Source organism: Bombyx mandarina, chromosome 04 (assembly GCF_030267445.1).
Source record: "Bombyx mandarina strain Sakado chromosome 04, ASM3026744v2".
Classification (NCBI taxonomy): domain Eukaryota; kingdom Metazoa; phylum Arthropoda; class Insecta; order Lepidoptera; family Bombycidae; genus Bombyx; species Bombyx mandarina.
In genome coordinates this window covers 15,489,271-15,511,914 of record NC_143211.1, presented here as the reverse complement: position 1 = coordinate 15,511,914, position 22,644 = coordinate 15,489,271, and the positions used below count along the sequence as shown (strand labels likewise).

Below are 22,644 nucleotides of genomic sequence, written 5' to 3'. Positions count from 1 at the left end.
TTGAACCTTCGACCCTCGGCGCCACAACCTGGAGCGCTAACTACTACACCATCGATTCAGTCAAATGTTTAGTACCAAGGTACTCATCTCAGTGATAACTATAGAATTTTTTCGAACTCGCTCCAAAAAAAAAGAGTTTCGTTCGAGTGAAAATCGAATCGAGTTTCATTAGTAAAGCATAGTCATGGTCCGTCGAGATCAAACCTTGCACACTTCCTTTGTGTGACCACAGAGTGCGACAGAATAATGCCATTTTTGCATCCCAATTAAAATTATACCTTCGATTGTTTTTACAAATAATTTTCATCTTATTTTTAAAAACGTATTATATGCATCTGAACGTGTATCCTGTATGGATACTGTTGAAATAACATTTTTTTTAAATGCGGACCTAAATTATATGTTTATGTATATGTTCTATTACTATCTTTAATAGATATAAGAAATCATAATAACAAAAATGAATTTGAAAAATAATCAATATAATATTTTATGTGTTTTAAATTCAAAATCGACTTTCGTAGTGGTTACTTTTTTGTATTATAAATAATGGAATAGAAAAATACACTGTGCCGACCCCACCTAGTGGGATAAGGTGGAGAAGAAAAAGAAGAAGTATTATTCAAAAATGATATATTCGTTGTCAAATTAAGCGGGAAAGGTGAAAGACGAGTGAAATACTCTAATGTATGTTTAGCTGATTCCAGATTTAAAATTGATTCTACAACAAAACTGTAATTTGACTTAAGTGTTAAGTTAATTGTTAAGTCAAAATTAAATAACTCTAGGAATTAGCTACAAATCGCTCGCATGCCAATATTTGGATACCGCATTGTTCTACAATACCATTCATCATTACAGTACAGACTTCGATTTTATAAAGTGCAAGTTGTCTGGACGAGATCGCTCTTAACGATAAGACCGTCCATTTTACTTTTATTGTATTTAATGTTCTACGTTTTTATTTATTTTTGTGTACAATAAAGCATATTGTCCCACCCTTCAAACCGAAACGCATTACTATTTCACGGCAGAAATAGGCAGTAAGGTGCGGACTCAAAAGAGGTCCTACCACCGGTAAATCACGCTGGGTCGACGAGTTGATGGCTCATTTGACGCTAAGCGGTTACGAAAGCGCATTGACGTCACACCGCAATTGCCGCGTTTCAAAATAGCAACAAGAACCCATAATAAACAAGTATTATACCTACTTTAATTGTGAAAGTCGAAAACAATTCAAAATAAAAATAACAGGAAAAATAATAATCGATACTTTTAATATTCCAAAAACAAATATAGTATAACGTGATCTGTCAGCAGAATGACGAGGCAAGGCTTCGAACCTGACATTGAAACAAGTGAAATGCTAAAGCTCTTCACGAAGTGTCAAAAACTCAGTGCCCACCACACTGTACGAACATAGTTCATTTATCTTACAGAAACCTTATTATTGTTTTTGCTTTATTTTAGTTAAGGTTACTTCATTAATAAATGAGAGTTCTGATAGTATTGAGAACTATCCTCCTCCTCCTCCTCCATGCGTCGATAATCCTCAGTGCTGAGGGTCGTGGCCTCCTCTAATCACTTTCTCCTGCATCATCTTGCGCCATTCCTGCCTGTCCTCGGCTGTGTGGATAGCAACGTGGACTGAGGTATTGAGAGTGGAGCGTATTTGGTCCGACCAGCGCATTGGATTTCTGCCACTGTGCCTTCTCCCGCATACCTTGCCTGTCACCAGCAGCTTCTATATATATTGAGAACTATAGAAATGAATAAAATCAAAATGTTTGCAATTATTACTTACATAGACAAGAGGGACAAGGGACATGATAAGGAATGAGTATATCAGAGGAAGTCTGAAAGTAGCCTCGGTAATTAACAAATTAAGGAGCGGACCGTTAGCGTGGTATGGACATGTGATGCGTAGAGAGAAGATGCATGTGACTAGGAGATGTATGGAAATGGTAGTGTAAGGTAGAGCGGGAAGAGGTCGACCGAAGAAGACATGAATGGAGTGTGTGAATGACGATATGAGAGAGAGGGGAGTGAGTGTTGAGATGACGTCTGATAGAAGAGAATGGAAGAGAGAAATTAGCTGTGCCGACCCCACCTAGTGGGATAAGGTGGAGAAAAGAAGAAGATATATGTTATGACTACTATATTACGAGCGGGCTTAGTTACGGATCTTTTTTTTCTCTCTAAGCAATTAGTTTGCACATGCAGGGCTTGGATTTGTTTTATAAGTGCACCTGAGGAAAATTTGGCACATCGTAACAAATGAAACACAAACCTTTGCTATTTATTATTCATCACACTTTCTATATAGATTCAGAGGTGTATTTGAATTAAACCTACTGTCATAATTTTAAACTATAGCGCACCGATAAAGCATGAAAGCGAACTCAATCACTTTCATCTCATCATTATTTTTTTTTATATTCATATCACAGGTAATGAACAACACAAAAAGATATTTGCATCTATGTGGCACATCGTTTTTTTGCTGTCGGTTTTTTTGGACACCTTGATTTTACTTTTATGAGTGTAGCATAGTTAAAGCGTAGCTATGTCGTAGCGACGTTACGTAGACTTGCTACGACTTAGAGTTGAAAAAAAGTAAGTTTTTTTTTATCTTTGAGAGATTACTGGTGGCCCGGAGGTCTTTCCAGTTTTACCAGGGCAGATGGGCGAGCAAAGGCTCAGCCAGGAAGGGTGGGATTTGCTAACAGCTACCCGAGCGCCTCCAAAGGAGACCTATAAACTAAGGAGTAGCTGCTTCGCGAATGAATCTACTACCGGATCGGAATCGCGACCCGCTGAGAAGATCCGGCGAGAAACTCAGCGGGCTGATGTTTAGGTTAGTTTGCACGTCGAACTCTTTGCCGAGTTCGACGAGTACGGTTACCGGTAAGAAGTATTCATGAGTCGTTGAAACGTATGTAATAACGGACAGGGTTTTTTTAAATTTCGTTATAATATAAACATCATATTTTAAATTTCCTGTGGAAGAATGCTTAGATAACTCGAACCATTAACATCAAGTGGTTTATCGTGAAGTATATAATAATAAATTCACAGGCATATTAACAGTGCACTGATATTTTTATCATTAAGATATGTAGTTCTGTAAATAACTTTTTTATAGCTTAAGTCATTACAGATTTTTTATCATCGCAAGCGATAAATTTCGATGCAGTGGTTAATGGTCACAATATGTGACCGGTTTCAATCGACCACCATCAATCAACTATCAAACAAAACGTGTGCCTTTATAGTCCATTCATGTACAATTTTAAATAAGTACCGAAACTATTTATGGGAGATCTTAAATCTCTTAAACAAAAATATTGAAAAAATTTAAATTCAACTAAAAAATGAAAAATATTCTAAAATCAATTTTTCTTACACTATTTTTAATTCAAATTTATTAAAATTTATATTCTATTTTTTAGTTGGATTTTCTATATAAGCGTATTTTTTAGATTTTTTTAAAACTATTATTTATTTAATTCCGGCTGCATGATCATGCGGGCTACAACGCGATTTCTATACGCACACTCAAAAATCGTTCTTTGTCACTTCTAAATCTGGATAGGCTATTTGAAATTGTGAACCGAAGCCATAGAACATACTAGAACAAATCCATAGAAACGTTTTCGAACCGTTAGGAACTTGAACCTAAAACTTTCCCACATTAAAGTAACAAATTATATAATCTCACACGTGTTATCTCTCATTACGATAACGATCCAAAACGAAAGGCCACAATAGCCGGCCGTCGTACTGACTGTGACTCGCTGTTTCGGCAGGTACAATGAGGGCATCTATAGTTTGATTCTTGTTTCTTTTGCAGTATTTGTACACATTTGTATTTGTAAGCCCGCAGCCATCTAGTGTTAAATAGTTGCTGAATACACTGATTCTGCCCATATTCCTGCCAAGATAATTCGTCTTCTCGCATTAAAACTGTTTAATCTCAAAACCTACTAATTTTAAGGGAGAGTGTTTTAAAGGCTTAACATGTAATATTTTTAATATTAATCATATGTGCAACATTTATTTTTTATATTTTGCCAGTTACATTATCTGTCTTTTCAAGTAAGAAAAAATTATGTATTAATTTTGTTAATAGTAGTAAAAATATAGGTGAACTAAAAAAAAAAACTACAACTAATTTACGTTCTTTTGACAGTATTGATGAAAAAAATACTGGTGATACCAAATGATTCCGCATATTAACTCAATTTCGAATATTTTAGAAAATTGTACACTTTTAATGCGAAAAGGCGATATGAAAAGCTCTTGTTTTAATTGTTTTTAAACATAATGCCGGAATAATTGCTAATGTCCATGAGCGAAATACTGAATTGAACATTTCGAATGTATAAGTAAAACGTCTTTTGTGCTGTCAATAATATCTTTTTTTTGGTTCCAATTCAATTGAATTTTTAGACGAACTTATATATTCGAAATTTCGACTATAGATACTGCACTCGCTGTTGATAGAACGATAAAAAACTATTGTACGCTGGTTCTTAATACGGACACTCGAAAGTTTTAATTATAACCGCCAATCTATGTATCGCCAAATTATATTCTAAAGACATTCATTCTTAGCCCAAAAGTAATAAGGTTGAGTATTGAAACCGGTTTTTAATATAAAGACTAGGTGTAAGGGAACTTTCTTCGGTATTGTGATTAAATATGAGATAATTAATATGGTAACGCCTTAGGGGAGTGAATATAAGGGTGAATTCAGAATGAAGATAAATCTTAATTTTGTGAAATGAAAGAAATTTATTTTGGCATTTAATAATTAATATCAATCGTGTGATTTTGTCACTTTTGATTGTGTTGCGTTTACTACTGTTTTGTCTTTCTGGTGATGGCCTAGAATAACACGATCCTATCTCTTACCATGGGTGTCGTAAAAGAAGACTTGACTAATGGACTGAATGGACAATGGGCAGCAGCCTTCACTGAGTATTATACCAGCATACTGCGACCAAAATGTAGTAGTGGTAGGACATATCGTAAGCCCAGGTTTCTCTGAAGCGATTGGTGGTAGCGGTCTGGTGGTAGGATGTCTTGTGAGTCCGCACGGGTAGGTACCACCACCCCGCCTATTTCTGCCGTGAAGCAGTAATGCGTTTCGGTTTGAAGGGAGGGGCAGCTAGTGTACTGTTAAAACTGAGACCTTAGAACTCATCTCAAGGTGGGTGGTGGCATTTATGTTGTTGATGTCTATGGGTTCTGGCGACCACTTAACATTAGGTGGGCAGTGATTTTCGTCCACCCAACAAAGCAACAAAATAAATATCGATGAAGCAATAAAAATCGATTTTATATGCCGTGATAATGAAAATCAACCGCTCTGTACTGCCCTTAACACGAGTTTAACACCTAATTAAAAACGAGAGTTTATTATCGATTAACCGATAGTGAAAGGTCACGTAACATCGATTTTATTGTTGCAAAGTTCGTTGAACCGTATGCTTTGTAATTATTACATGTTCCAATAATAACATGACCCCGAGGCGTATGTATTAAAATAACATAAGTATTTAACAAATCAAATGAAAGTTGCGATGGTTTGCTGTCTTTCAAAGATCTGATTTAATCAGTTTCTTGGAATTGTATATGAATTTTTGTTGTTGTATATATTCAATTTGCATATTGTTTTGTTTATTTTAATATATCTATATATATTTTACATGATACGTAGAAGACTAATAGTTAAGACTAAAATGAAAGCAAGTATCGGTGGTTCGCAAATGGAGATAAAATATAGACAGTATAACAATGTTTTTAAAACTGTACCGTAATAGTTTAAATTAGCGCAAGTGCTATTCGTCTGATGGCATGGTTCGAAGAAAGGTATTGAAGTTTTTCATCATAAAGATAAATTTGGTCATTTTAAAATAAAATGTTGATAATTTTGCCTATACATCAGTTTTCTGACTTTGCTTTGACAAAGCTTAAACCACTAAAATATTTTTTAGATTTGCGTTTGAGACGACAGATAGCTAAACCAACAAAAATCGTTGGCAGCTTCTTGCTTACGTCTTTATTAGTAATAAAAGTTAAATCTTCAATGAATCTTAAACAATAATCGGACCGTGAAAGGATTATGGCTTTGACCAAACACAGAACGAACGTAGGATGCTTATATCTCAAACGTTCTTCGTCACGATATTCCCGCCTACACATTTAAATGAAAGTTAATCGAATTTCGCAAAATACGTTGTAGATTTCCGTGTTTAGTTCGATAAATAAGTGGGCGATCTTCGAGGACAAAATATGACGAACTTATTTTGTACTATGCGTGTTTGGTCACATCGATATATTTATCTAGATGTTTTTTGTTTCATGTCTTTCTGTTCGTTAATTTCATCGGAAAAGTATACAAAGATAAAAAAAGGAAAACATTAAACATCGGAACGTGTTTTTTGCGAGCGAGAAATGCGACATAGTATTGTGGTAAATGAAAATTGTCGAGGTTCATCACACACGCTTTTCCAGCGGATCGTTAATGAGCGCACACACAAAACTATGAATTTTATCGATAACTTTAAAATGTTAAATAAACGTATTCTTAAACTCTTGGTAACGTCACGATCGCAAATCTATATCTCATCTGACAATACATTTTAGGTTTGAAAACGAAAGTCACTTTCCCTCTCAACGTTATTTGGCGAAGTATTAGTTTTCTATCGTTAATTATCCCAGATTAACAATGTTTAATGCTTCTATTTTTTTCTGCGGCAGATCTGGTCGTGCCTCTTTGCGTAATCAAAGGCTATCGGCGCCCATAGACAGAGGGTTCGTTCGTCTATCAACGGTCCTAAAACCCATCCAAATTGAGCCACAAATTGCCGTGTCAGTTCTTACGACTGAAAGTGGAATTAATTGGTTTTCTTCAAAAACTTTACTTATTGACCGCTGTTGAAATAATGGCGATACACTATAGATGTTTAATGTCTCAATAATTCACTTTCTTCATGATCAATTCAACGAATAAAATAACAATACGGATGTGCCATTTTTTTTAGTTATTAAAATTACTCTTTGAGAAAATACTTTGCAAAATGACTTGAGTGTAATTAAAATAGATTGCAGTGCATTCATTAACAGTTATTGATGAATATGAATTTTGACTTTAATTAATTAAATATTTGTGTGATTTTTTTTCATTTTTTTATATTCCACAATGGTGTGAAAGTTTTTTTTTTGCAAAACAACATGGCAGATTAGTATCCAGCCTACCTGAGATCACCAATACTCAGACAAAAGCAATACCAGGGGCAAAGCCGAGCCCTGCCTGGGACTCAAAATTCATTTCAAGAAAAAAATGTTATAATATGTTCGTACGTGTCAATAACATAATGGTCCCAATTAACAAGATTGAAATTTGCTTCCGTTGCTAATTGTGCAATGGTGGAATGGAGTTCAAATTTGCTCAGACCAATTTTTAGCACATGTGAACGCTTTTTGCGATCCGTACAATGTTTAGTAAATTTCAAAATATATCACCGATTATACTCTTGACTCCTTGTTTTCGGTATGCATCCTGATATTCTTCATAGCGATGAATGACCACGAAAACTGTAATGTATTTCAAATGTCCGAAATAATATAAGAATAATAAAAAAATTTAGATTAAACCGTAAAAACAGTTTTCACAAATTTAAAGGTAAACCTAAGTTGTTTAAAAATATCCATAATTATATTTCAAGTTAGTCATAGTTTATTTATATTAACCTCATCGTATTTTTCTTTCAATCTTGAGAAAGATTGAAAAAAAAGAGACTAAATCATAAGAATTAACATATAACAAAAACAAGTATCACTGTTTTAAAAAAAAAAACAATACTATATACATGTACATGACTAATTAAAAAAATATATATAGTTTTAATTAATGACTACGACACCCGAAAACTGAAGAAAATTCCATCCTGATATTGTTTATTACAAAGCACTCTAACTGTGTGAAGGCATCAAAATTCATTAAAACGGTGAAACTTAATTCTCATCACACAGCGATCTGTATTTACGTTACGTTTTTAATACAAATTTAAATCTTACACAATAATTGAATTAAGTACACGAAAAAAGGAATCTTGTTAATGAAATCTTTTTTTATTTTGTTTGAAATAGTTTACTTGCTTTGTTTTTCATTTTGCATTTGATAATGCGTAATTAGTAGCTATGAGAAATTAGCTTTTAATGTGCGAATACAGAACAGTTACGGTACAAATTACTGTAATGTGAAGTTAAAAGTTTTTAAGCAAAGTTATTTTGTTGCTCTTTGATTGCCATGTTTTTCCAAAATATCTCTTGTGGAACATGCCACAGGGAATTCAATTTTAATAAGTCTAAAGTGGTAATTATGACGAATGGTAAAATCGACGATGCGCGTTTGGAATGGTATGGACATGTGATGGAACGAAATGAAAATGAGGTTGGTAAGAAAATGTTAACTATGAATGTGGAAGGATATAGAGGAAGAGGTAGACCTAAGAAGAAATGGATGGATTGCGTGAAAGACGATATGGGTAAGAGGGGAGTGAGCGAAGAAATGGTATATGATAGAAGAGTATGGAAGGAGAAAATATGTTGCGGCGACCCCAGGTAACTGGGAGAAGGGCAGGATAATGATAATGATGGTAAAATCGACGAAAATTAACAAAAGGGAAACAGATCAACGCTGAGTTCCTATAATTTCCTATCCTTTATTCGTTTTATTGATAGCGCTCTATATTTAATTAAAAAACCCATTAAAAATTCACCAACCGAAATCACATATGAAACAAAAGGTTATTGAACTTTTTGCACCAGTAATGATAATTCCCGCTAACTTATGTCTTAGCGGATACTTTTTTTTGTCAAAAGTTTCTTGAACTATATTTTGATGGAGCAATGATAAAACGTTAAAGCTGTGACGGCCTACAGTTAAAAGTAAATTAGATAATATTATATGAAAACGAGTAAAGACAAAAGGCGTTGTAGCGTGTAATTATCTTAACAGTATCACTTATCTATTTGAGGTGCTTCGCGTTTTATTTTAACGAAATTGCAATAAAGCTCTGCTTAGAAAATATATTCAAGGTATTCGATTTGATACACCAATCTATATTTCTAGAAATCTGAAGCACAAGGAGAACTAGATCTGAAGTTCTTGGAAGAATGGCTTAGTTGCTTTTTGGGTACGTTTTTTGTTTTGTATGGCGTATTTCTAAACTTTACTGATCAGATCGATTAAGAGACTCTTTGCTACATCGGATCAAGGGTCTGAAAAAAATATTGTAATCCTTAGATGCCTCTTTTAGCTTCCGAGAGCATACATATATTTTGTGACATGATCTAACCAGTAGTATCTTGGCCGCCCGACCGGATGTTTTCCAAATGGAGGAGATGTACTTACCATCTTCAGACTGAAATTTTAAGTTAATTAAAAAAGTAAATCTTCTTCTTATTATATCTTATTATATATTACATATTATTGTAATATCTTATTCTCAATCGTTAATCATCTTATTAAATAATTTAAGGATCAGAATAATGTTTTTTTTTTTATATGAAGAAATAATTACGACGCAATTAAAATAAAATACGCTGAAAATAAAAACGAGCGAATACTCGCTGTATCAATTCCAGTTTGTCTTACGACATGACGACTACAGTTTATTTATATATTTAGTAAGTCTATTTATCCATAGGGAAGTAATAGTTATGTAAATAAACCTGAAACAAGCACACGGATGTTTTCGCACATAATTGATTATATAACGAGAGGCATAACAGTTCGCGGTAACGGCTCAATGGAGTCTGTGACGAATAATTCACGCACCGATACAGTACGATGTCATTTAAAACTATTGTCTGTATACTAACGGTTATTTACTCTGTGTTAGTCTACGGAGTACCGATTCTCAACTGTCCTATCCTCTATTTGCTTTTCTCTTCATTAATTTGCTGACATTTCTTCTGTAACGGTGTGCGTAATGTGTTTATTTAATGCATCAGATGGTTAAATGACTTGACGTCCACTGCGCGGAAATCATCCTTGTAGCCAGGATGGATCATCGTATTGTATTGATTGATTTGACCGCTTGGACTTGTACTAAGCCTACAAAATAATGTGTTAAAAACTAAAAGGTTTGATGTGTTTATATACAAATCGTGTTTCTTATTAAATGAATCACTGTTATAGATATGGAAGTAAGCTGAAAAACTTAATCCGGCTGTTAGCGTCAGTGAACAGGTGGTGAGCATATATGAAGGGCCATGCCTTCCACCTCAACGCCTTCGATAAAGGTGTCAATCTTTTAATACGCTTTTATTAGCTTCAGACGTATGTATGTTTGTAACGGAATCTTTGAACATGATTTTGACCCCCTTCAAAACGTCGGATTAACTCGAAATTTGGTATACTTATTAAGGACAGATGACAATTCAATATTTAAAAAAAAAAATTAAAATAAAAAATGAAAAATAATAATAAAAACGATTTTTTACAATAAAATCACTTTTTCTTACACTATTTTTAATTCAAATTTATTAAAATTTATTTTCTATTTTTTAGTTGAATTTTCTATATAAGCGTATTTTGTTAGTTTTTTTAAACTATTATTTATTTATTATAGGTTTAGTTAGTATTGAGATCACGATAGCTTTTTGGGGAATAAACATTATGGTGTAAGTCCGATCGATTAATGACCGAAGGATTCAAAGTTCCGTATCAGGAAGCGACATCAACAGTTATTCGACTTTCGTCCACTCCATCACATTAGCATACGGCTTTCTATTTCCGCGAGGTGGCGCTGAACTCGTTGTTGCGCAATGCCACCCGCTGTCGTGGAAACTTGCTGTCGGGAATTACCTTTTCTGCGCTTCTATCTAATGCCCATTGTTCTGGGCAATCATCGTGTCATGTTACAGTACACGGGAAATTAAATTTGTATGGCGCGCGGCATTGAAAAGTAAACCGTTTTGTTGAGTAACAAAATTGTAAATCGGTATAGCGGGGTTTTTGAATTATATATTTTATGCGAGTATTAATGTATATGGTACAACGTAATGAATAAATCAGTGCTTTAATTTTTTTTTTTATATAACGAACCATGACTGTACTAATACAATTTTCCATGCAGATTTTTCCTTTTTTTTATTAATACTTATCCAATATTCACTCTATCGCTTTCGTCTCATAGAACTTGAGCGATAAAGGAAAATAACTAAAGAGTAAAATAGTTTATATAGCTCGGTTCTACATTACAGAGCCGTCAAACACAGGGACAGATTTTACAGCAAGACCAGCTGTTTCCCGCAACATAAATTGTAATGTAATGGAGGTATGTAACTTTTTAAAATTTTACTTCGGTATTACCGGCTTCCCTACTGCCTTCGTTTTCGGCAAGAACTAACACCCTGTATATGCAGTCGTTTCTTGCGTGACAATTTAAAGCTTTCAAGCCAGCCTTGGACCCTTACGTTTCATAGAATTTTGCTGGCTGGGTCTAGTGCTCAAAAAAATATGCAGTCTACGATACTAAGCAAATCGTTATGATCATCATCAGCCCACAGAGGTCCACTACTGGGCATAGGCCTTCCCCAAGGTCCGTCACAATTACCGGTCCAGCTCAATTCGTATCTAGCGGATGTTTACTAATGTTTACCGGAGTTAGTATTTGCGAGCTCATAGACAGTAATATTGTCAATGTTCATGTGTTGGAATGTTGCCCAATCGGACGCATCATATGTTACTCGACACTTGTTTACGAATTTTATTGCCTTTAAATTGATTAGATTGCTTGTTGTATTAAATATGACTGTTGTTTAGTATACAGGATGTTGTGAAATAATTCGAATTCACTAGATGTCCACTGAGCACTTAATATCAGATGGGAGGTGTGGTCATCATCATTATTATCATTCTCTTGCCCTTCTCCCAGTCATCTGGGGTCGGCGCAACATGTTTTCTCCTTCCATACTCCTCTATCATATACCATTTCTTCGCTCACTCCCCTCTTACACATAATATCGTCTTTCACGCAATCCATCCATTTCTTCTTAGGTCTACTTCTTTCTCTATCATCAACCAGAGTGTTAAGTATCACATTCATGAGCTCAAAAAAAAAACAACTATAAAATATTTCATACGTCCTGTACACAGAGTACCAGGCAATCATAATATTGGGGAGGCGACAAATCAATTCAATTAGCCAACGATGTCCTACTGCGGTCGTTTGACGCAGACCGTGAACGCAATTGCATTAGCCGAATTGAGAACGACTGGGATTCTCATCAATTATATTATAACGGGACTAGAAATGTTTGCTTCCATTTCGTCTGATTCCTGGTCGTACAATTTGCTGGTTTTGTCATGTATATATATTTTATAGGAACAATTAGTTTATTGTACTTGACTTGAGTTAGAGCCACATTTATTCATCGAGATTTCTTCTATAGGCTGGATACTTTCCTAATTTCTATCACGGACATTTTAATTTTAAATTTTAACTTTAGTTAAGTTTAACTCCAACTGCTTAAAGAATAACAACATGTAGGTATGTGTAGTATAAATAAAATAATACAATACGTGTTTTAAAGTTTAGGTAATCATAAAACGGAACTGTATCTTTGACGATACTGGTTGCGCTTATCGGTTGTATTAGCATGTTGGAAAGATAAAAGCGGATTCCTTCAGTTTAGAAACAGGATCAGAAGATGGCAAACAAACCATTTCCTGAACAATATTTGAACAAACGTATCTAACCTTTGACGTTGTTACTATTGTTGAATTAGGATGCAGCAATTTAATATTGTTACTCCGGTAAGAGTAACGCCATCTATCGCCGAATAGTCGAACGAATATCGATGATCTAGTAACAACACCTAGAACAGACATAAGACGCCCGGTGCATTCGTGTTGAGCAATGCACCGGTGTTCGAATCCCGCAGGCGGGTACCAATTTTTCTAATGAAATATGTACTTAACAAATGTTCACGATTGACTTCCACGGTGAAGGAATAATATCGTGTAATAAAATTAAACCCGCAAAATTATAATTTGCGTAATTACTGGTGGTAGGACCTCTTGTGAGTCCGCGCGGGTAGGTACCACCGCCCTGCTTATTTCTGCCGTGAGGCAGTGGTGCGTTTCGGTTTGAGGGGTGGGGCAGCCGTTGTAGCTATACTTGAGACCTTAGAACTTGTATCTCATGGTGGGTGGCGCATTTACGTTGTGGGTGTCTATGGGCTCTAGTAACCTAAACACCAGGTGGGCTGTGAGCTCGCAATGAAACGTAATGAAAAAAAAAGAACGTCTTAATCGACAATGACCACGAAAACTCATTTCTTTGACTATGTATTTAAAACAACGAAAATTATAAAATAAATACAATAAGCTCGAGATTAAATCGTAAGGGTGGTATTGATTATAATATTATAAAGTGCTAGCTGTACCCGTCCACTTTACTGGGCATTTAAAATTAACATTATTATTTCTCACCCCCACAAAGATTCTCATCATTAACGCCCCCGCAACTGGTGTAGGGAGTCCAACACTCATATAAATATTAGCCTATCCATTAAGTGCATGTATTTTCTACATGGATACCAAGTTTCAAGTCAATCGGACGCATGATTCAGTAGTTATAGCGGAACATCCGCAAAAACCACTGTAGATTTATGTATTAGTATAGATTAAGATTTACGAAAACCGAAGAATAAATAATTTAGCTATGTAGTTAATTTCGAATTCGTTATTTACGTTCAAACGTTTATTTGTATTCTGATATATTAACCCCGGTTGATATTGGAACTTTCTCCGCTCCGTATAAGGGTCACTCAGACCCGATGTTTCCTTGTATGACGGTGCCCGATTGAACTCAGCTTAACGAGAGCAAAGGTTTATCACGGCGGTCATCGTTTCGTTTCGCTGAATTAGATTTTACATTCTTGTATCGACTTCCACACCCTCTTGTTTGAGTATTATTTTTATCATCGCATTACTTGCTTCGGCAGTACCTATACTGAAATTGGAACGATACAGAGAAGTTTAACATGGCCCCTGCGCAAGGATGACACGCAAAATCGTGAAGCGTTCCACATTTTTATTAAGCGGTAGGCAGCGGCTTGGCTCTGCCCCTGGCATTGCTGAAGTCCATGGACGACGGTAACCACTCATCATCAGGTGGGCCGTATGCTCGTCTGCCTACAAGGGCAATAAAAACATAAATTAAAATTACAATGCAGTCGGAAATATAATTAATATAAAGATGATACAATAATTTTGTGTGTCCAAAATATATTCAAGCTTGCCGGGACTTTTTATAGTCAATGAAGGTAGACGCTTTCTACGGTTGTTTCACTATAAGAATTACTTTGATGCCCCGTTTGAATTAATTGTGCATGGGTAAAACGTATTCAGGAATTCGATACCACAGTTTTATGGAATGAGTAAAAAATACCGTACTCAACAGATGAAAAATGCAGTGTTCAACAGAATACACTACGGACTAATTCAGCCATGTCATATGTAGTTATTCCATGTAATGTTATCGCTCTAAATGGTCAAAGAATATTTGGCTAGCAAATGTATAGATATAAAAAGCATTTATGTTGTTACTCGTTTTGAGACCTTAGGTCAAGTCTAGTCTAGGTAAAGTCTCAATTGTTTTGCGTAATCCAAATTTCTAAATCGGTAAAATACCTACCCACACGGGTTGATTATAGTCCTAATAACAGCGGCAAAAGATTACAAGAGTTTAGAACTCCGAGGTTTGGTGCAATAATTTCTCAGGAGACTGACTCGAATTTGTAACATCTACATTTATTACCTATAAAGAATCAATAACATATGATTCTACATTGGAAACAAAGATGAAGAAATGGCAAACGCATGAATACTAATCTGTTCTCGTATAAACGGCTGTAGTAAAATCACAATTAATTCAGCGGCACGCGTCAATTAAGTGGACCAAAACAAAACATGTGCATTGTTGAACACGCACGGCTCTTTCGGTATCAATAGCGAAGAGTTGACTGGGATGGTGTTCACGAAGATAGGTTCAAGACGAAAACGGAAATTTTTATTTTACTTGGCTACGACAAAATGAACGATTTTATCGGTGTATACCTATTCGTGAATAAGGCCATATGATTACCATAGCTACCTTTATTTAGTTTTAAATATTAGATATTTTGGATGTGATTTTGAACCACCGTGACATTTCAACCGATACAACATAAAATTATACCTGCTTTGAGGGGTGAGAGGCCATCTGGTTTTTAATTTTGGTTTTAAAACTCCCTCGATTTAATAAAACAATATATGGAGGTGAGTATTACAGTTAGACATATACATATTAACAATATTTTTCGCTTGTGGACCACGGGAATATTAGCTCAGAAGCCTCTATTCCTAGCCTATTCCTAGCCTATTTTCCTGATAATGTGTAAGCAAACTTCCATGACACTCCGTTAATTAGTTAAAATTAGAAATTGTCATGGGCCATAACTCTGCGAAATTACCGATTAATGGATCTTAAAATATTATTAGAATTTATTAAAAAAGAAATATTCCTGTATGTGAAAATTGGTTAGTTTTTGAATAATACAGTCCAATTCATAGTTGAATGGAGAATGCGTGCGTTGCGTTCACCCGGTGCCCTCGTTGTCCATCGCATTGTCACCGACTCTTATTGAATTGTTAGAATATTATGTACGTGAATACTATGAACGAGTGAGTTTTTTTTCTCCGACATCTATCATATTGGAAATGAAAGCGGTTTCTTTCCGATAGGTTGATTGAGCTGTGGCCTCAATAAAATGATAAACATGTCAGCAAAGTTGTTGTGCTGCAGAGTTTGTCTTCTAAATATTCTTGATATCACACAAATCAACGAAATCGAAGGTATTAAAAAATACGTCATAAAAATACTTTTACGGGTTAATATATCACGTTTATTATTTACTATTAACTTTTTCGAATTTCGAATAATTTGCAGTTTTCGTGGTCATGAACGAATAAGCCGTAAAACTAGTTCTGATCAAGAATACGACTCGTGAAAACTGAAAAAAAATACAAAAATACGTCCAGTATAATTGCAGTGTAGACACGTAAATACAACGTCTAATAATGATGCTTGACATTACGTGGTGGCACATACATATTATGTAAAATAAATACTATTTAACCTTTGGTCATTTGACGATTAATATTTCAATTAATTAGGTGCATACATCCTGCAACCCGTAGTTACTATATCGATTTATCTGTTTTTATGTACAATAAAGCTAAATTTAAATAACAGAGTGTGAATGAGTGTGAATGTACTGGTGGTAGGACCTCTTGTGAGTCCGCACGGGTGGTACCACCACTCTGCCTATTGAAGCAGTAATGCGTTTCGGTTTGAAGGGTGGGGCAGCCGTTGAAACTATACTGAGACCTAAGAACTTATATCTCAAGGTGGGTGGCACATTTACGTTGTAGATGTCTATGGGCTCCAGTAACCACTTAACACCAGGTGGGCTGTGAGCTCGTCCACCCATATAAGCAATAAATATAAAAAATAATAATTTTGACTTGTCCAAATCTACGTTAAGCATGGACCCAAGCCATGAATGTGACATTGACATTTCCTTTAAATACATCAATTTTAATAGAAATCAATGTTTAAAATTGTTATGAACTTTCCTCTTATGATAATTTATATCTCGCTTCACACGAGTCGACATAATAGCCTTCACTTCCCGGTCGGTTTCTTCGTGAGCAGCATCCGGCCTGATAATTGATTCTCTAATTGAATTAGTCACACATAATTAAATCATTCGCGCACAATTTTCACTATTACCTTATCTTGTTGTATGCGGAATTCGCTTCAATTCGATTTTGTCATCGAGATAGTCTAGGCATGTTTCTATTGTTAGTTCTTTATGGGGTGAGCTGCGCCATCTGGTTGTAGTGTTGACCGCGGAAACCCCCTTACCTTATTCGGGTTCTGACCTTGGAGTGGATCGGACGCTTGGGCGAAGAATGTAGGGCAGTCGTTTAGTAGGTAGGGTCCTGAAAAATTTTTTGGGCCCGGGCGGACCAGTCCCACATACACCGCGCACCCCCTAGGCGCAGGGACCTCGTAGGAGGTTCGACCGCCGGCCCGAAAAAAAAAAGTACAGAATATCGAAATGTTCGAAATATATAATATCGTATTATCCAAACACAGATCGGATGTAACTTTCGTAGGGTTGCGTCTTGTTGCGCAATTTCACGCAACCGCCGCGCATATTTGCATACAATGCCACCGATAAGGCTCTATGCATACGGACGTTTTGATTGAAGACAATTGTATGGTTCTGTTTGTATTGCAAGATTGACGTTCGCCGATTCGAAATCTAAATGTCTGGCGTAAAAGTTTATGTGAGTCTTAAATGCGGAACGCGTTTTCGAATAAGGCTAAATTTAGACCGGAATTGTTTAAGAGAGTGACATTAGTGTTTATGCTCGTATCGATCTTGTACGAGCTCATGAACCATGAATAACGCTCCAACTCACTTCCTGAGGCTATTCTCTGAGCATGAAATTATAGACAAGATTTGTAATTTTGTTTTTTGAAAATTTTACTAAACTGTTGTACAATAGAACAAGACTTAGAACTCGTGTCTCAAGGTTATTGATGTATAAGGACTTCGCTAGCCGGTCATCGTTTTCGTCGAATCCGTCGCATGCGACGAAGGGCTCCACGAGAAAATTAACCCACAGATACAGCCCACTGAGCTTCTCGCCGGATCTTCTCGGTGGGTCGTGTTTCCGATCCGGCGGTAGATTCTGCGAAGCACGGCTTTTGCTAGGGTTCGTGTTAGCAGCGTCGTCAGGTTTGAGCCCCGTGAGCTCACCTACTAGCTCGGCGAATCTAGAATAACCCCTCGAGGTGACTAGAATAGGTGGGCCGTGAACTCGTTCACCGGGACAAAAAATGAAAATAAAAATGAGAATCTACTACCTAAACGGCAGTTTCAAATTTTAATTATGTTGTATTGTTACGTTAAATCGTAACAAAGGACTGCAACATGTTAATTTACGTAACCTCGGCGCTAGGGCCTTTGTTACGATTAAGCGTTTACCGCCCGAAGAATCGGACGGAATCATCGGCGGCAATTAACCCATTGTACTACTGGCTCGTTAGGGTTGGCAAATTGGAATACACATTTTTTTTATTGCCCTTGTAGGCAGACGAGCACACGGCCCACCTGATGGTGAGTGGTTACCGTCGCCCATGGACTTCAGCAATGCCAGGGGCAGAGCCAAGCCGCTGCCTACCGCAAGCCGCTGTGTACCGATTAACCACGATATGTTCTTAATGAACATTATATTATTAGGTTTTCATGAATCGTAGATATAACTAAAACTACTATTACCTCTTGAATATTTTACAGTTTTCATGGTCACGGCATTATTCGTCGGTATTCGAATATTGTATTAACTGTCGACAATTTTCTTATACGCGTGCTCATACTGCGATAGATGTTTCTATTATAACTAGTGAATGTGTACAAATCAGCCACGAAGACAGCTCCAATGATGCCATAAAGTAAGCTTCGTAATGTTATCCAGGAATACGGTTTTAAAGTTACTGACAGTTGTCCTAATGCGTAAAAACGTATTCAATGTAACAAGAGAATCAATAAATTAAGAGAATCGAGGTTATTATTATTTTTACTGGTGGTAGGACGTCTTGTGAGTACGCACGGATAGGTACCACAACCCCGCCTTTTTGTGCCGTGAAGCAGTAATGCGTTTCGGTCGGAAGGGTAAGGTAGCCGTTGTAACTATTCTGAGACCTTAGAACTTATATCTCAAGGTGTGTGGCGCACTTATGCTGTAGATGTCTATAGGCTCCAGTAACTACTTAACACCAGGTGGGCTGTGAGTTCGTCCACCCATCAAGGCAAAAAAAAAATAATAATAATCTATCGTCACAAAATCAGTCATAAAGGTAATTCATAAAATAATTAAGGGCTTCAAAACTAAAAGAAAACATGCTTAAATAGCAAAACGAACTAGCATTTTTATCTTTTTTGTTTATCCTGTTGATACTGGTAAGAATATTGAAACGAAGTTATAAAAATATTGTATTGTCCAATCTTGGAGGTCGATGAAAATGATGTTCAAAGGATTCCCTTACATACAAATGAACATACAAAGCTAAAAAGCGTATTAATAAATAAAAATAATGGATATAACTAAAGTATATATATTTTTAGCAACGGCTTAATAATTTAAATAAATAAAAAAAATACAAAAGTGGGTAGGAACGATCGACACAGAATATTAAATCTAAGACAAGTGAACGAAGCGCGCGCTTCCAGCAAAAGTGATCCGAGGTGGCGTGATGTCCCCGCTGGTCGGTCGGTTGCCCCTCCAGATGACGTCACGAGTCCACGTGAGTGCTCCTCGTCAATGGCTCCGCCCATCGATTTTGACTTAAGAGGGAGTCGCCTCTAATACGGCCTCTCCTGACTGGTGGACGTCCACGTTCACCTCGATGTCATGACCGTCTTCAATCTCTGACGATGCAGGACTCACTCTGTGCACAGCGTTGCTATCGGGGTGTTCTATGATATCGTCATAGAAATAGATTGTTTGCATTACAATCATGATTTTGGTACCATGAACCATTAGTAAAAGTTAGTAGTTTTTGTGAGCATTTTACATCACATTTCAGTGTGTTCATGTATAGTAGGCTCTTGTTGAGTTACGTTAGATGTACTGACGACACGGCACTGTTACCATATCGGGTGTATAATATACTGTGAGAGTAAAGTCTGGTTGACATGGCCAAGTTAACATGTCAAGCTAATATACTCGTAACGTGAACTGCGTTACCACGTCACACCTTTACGTGAACTTTGTTACCACGTCACAACATATACGTGAACTATGTTACCACGGTACAACATCTACGTGAACTATGTTACCACGTAAATCTCTGCGTGAACTATGTTACCACGTTACAACATCTACGTGAACTATGTTACCACGTAAATCTCTGCGTGAACTATGTTACCACGTTACAACATCTACGTGAACTATGTTACCACGTAAATCTCTGCGTGAACTATGTTACCACGTTACAACATCTACGTGAACTATGTTACCACGTAAATCTCTGCGTGAACTATGTTACCACGTTACAACATCTACGTGAACTATGTTACCACGTAAATCTCTGCGTGAACTATGTTACCACGTTACAACATCTACGTGAACTATGTTACCACGTAAATCTCTGCGTGAACTATGTTACCACGTTACAACATCTACATGAACTATGTTACCACGTAAATCTCTGGAAGCATGCAGTCAACCCCAAGAATGTTTGACATTACGCGTCACTGGTGACTCAACTAGTGCCTGAACCCTACGAGGACTCGGCCTAACCTGACCTCCACCAAAAATTAAATCAAATCGTGAATCTGTAGACTAGCGTTCGCGAGTCAACCAGAGGGCCCATTATGCCCCGTATCATTATTAAAGTTCCGAGTTTGTCAGTCAGAACTCTGACCATCTTAAGACAGAGCAACGATCTCCTGGCGCACTCGACGTATGAGGCAAAGCAATCTGATGCTAATTGCATAGCATTATAAAGAATATTGGCATACTCTAACTTTCGCGGACACAACGGCTTAAAGTCTTTTACGAAGTTACCCCACGTCCGGTCACTAGACAATCACACGTGTAACCAAGTACGCTCATCACTCTTAAGACAGCTCAAAACTCGTGACAAATACTCAGTGCCTTCCCAGTTAAGGATCTAGCCCATTCTACTTCCTTACACATTGTGTCTATGTATTGCACGGCAGGGTAAAACTTAGAAATAAGGTAACCATGAGCTCGATCTGAATTTACGAATCTAATGGATTCGGTTAACTTCCGTGCTGATGTGGTAGTTGCCTTTTTATTGTCACAATGCGTGGTGAAACTATTTTACATCTATTCTCAAACGCGGGTACAATCGACACGGCGATGGAACAACACGGCGTCCCGTTTGCATGATCACCGACCGACCTGGACAGTCGGACTGTTGTCTAATTGACGTATTGACGGAGTTTGCCGACATTTTGAACCCTTCGAATGCTATTTCCACCCACCGAAACTGAGCATTCAGTCTCGAGCATGTTCTATCGCGTCAATAAAAATAGACCGTAAGGTCGGTTGTGATAAAGTCGTTAAGCTAGTTACTTGGTGATTTATTACATTTCATAAGAGGGTATCCGACAAAAAAAATCTACTTCGCACCAAGGATCGATATCATTAACGCTGGGGTCAAAATTAGAAATATAAAAATGGTTCGACCTTACTTTGGACAGTGCACTTAATGCTCCGATGATCCTGTCTGTAGCGTCGTACGCGCGGGACTCTGACGGCGGCGGTGATGTGATTCCCAACGCCACCACGGGTCCGGCGCCACCACCGTCCGCGGTCGAGGGACGTGCGTCTTCTATCTGCGACCCTAGCGGGCTCGACTCACGCGCAACGTTCACATTTGAGTTTTAAGCAATTAAACGCGCCAATATTATTCTCCAATATTGGTCTCGAACATTCGGCGAATGCGAGCGTCCTCCTACCCTGCTTCCAGTTACACGTATATCGGTCATTACTTTGTTAATTTAATGCAAATTTTAAAAATAAACTGTACGCCAGGATAACCCAAAAGCGGATAGGGCACAAGCCCTATCCCACTTCTGATTTTAGCAACGGCTTAATAATTTAAATAAATAAAAAAAATACAAAAGTGGGTAGGAACGATCGACACAGAATATTAAATCTAAGACAAGTGAACGAAGCGCGCGCTTCCAGCAAAAGTGATCCGAGGTGGCGTGATGTCCCCGCTGGTCGGTCGGTTGCCCCTCCAGATGACGTCACGAGTCCACGTGAGTGCTCCTCGTCAATGGCTCCGCCCATCGATTTTGACTTAAGAGGGAGTCGCCTCTAATAATATATATATATTTTTTTTTTATTGCTTAGATGGGTGGACGAGCTCACAGCCCACCTGGTGTTAAGTGGTTACTGGAGCCCATAGACATCTACAACGTAAATGCGCCACCCACCTTGAGATATAAGTTCTAAGGGTCTCAGTATAGTTACAACGGCTGCCCCACCCTTCAAACCGAAACGCATTACTGCTTCACGGCAGAAATAGGCGGGGTGGTGGTACCTACCCGTGCGGACTCACAAGAGGTCCTACCACCAGTATACTTTGTATGATTATTATTTGGACTGCATGCCAACAGGTATGCAAAAAAAAATATGTGGTGTGGGACACCGGATACGAACGAAGTTCCTTATTATAAAAATATTAATTTTAAGTTCTATTCGAGGTATAAAGAAAATAATTATTATAATAATATACAAAGAAACAGCTATTTATATGAATAATAATAATAACCGTCATCACGTAGACTGTACATTAGACACTGTATAGCCATCATACTAAGACTATACATAAATAATAAAATCTTACGTTACGGACGTTTTTTCCCGGTTAGGGTACCCCACCGCATCGTCCCATAAAAAAATAACTCTGAATTTCCAAATCCAAGTCTGAACTAAGATCTACTCTTTGTATATATTCCTTG

General features: G+C 37.0%; 1 protein-coding gene and 1 non-coding gene across 11 annotated transcripts in view; both read left to right on the top strand.

Moving 5' to 3' along the window:
- spir (spire type actin nucleation factor) overlaps nucleotides 1-22,644 on the top strand; it is a 212,838-nt gene that overhangs the window by 102,014 nt on the left and 88,180 nt on the right. The window lies entirely within an intron of this gene.
- On the top strand, nucleotides 14,016-14,122 carry LOC114241844 (U6 spliceosomal RNA). The gene has a single exon (XR_003624611.2). It is a non-coding gene; the product is annotated as a U6 spliceosomal RNA (small nuclear RNA).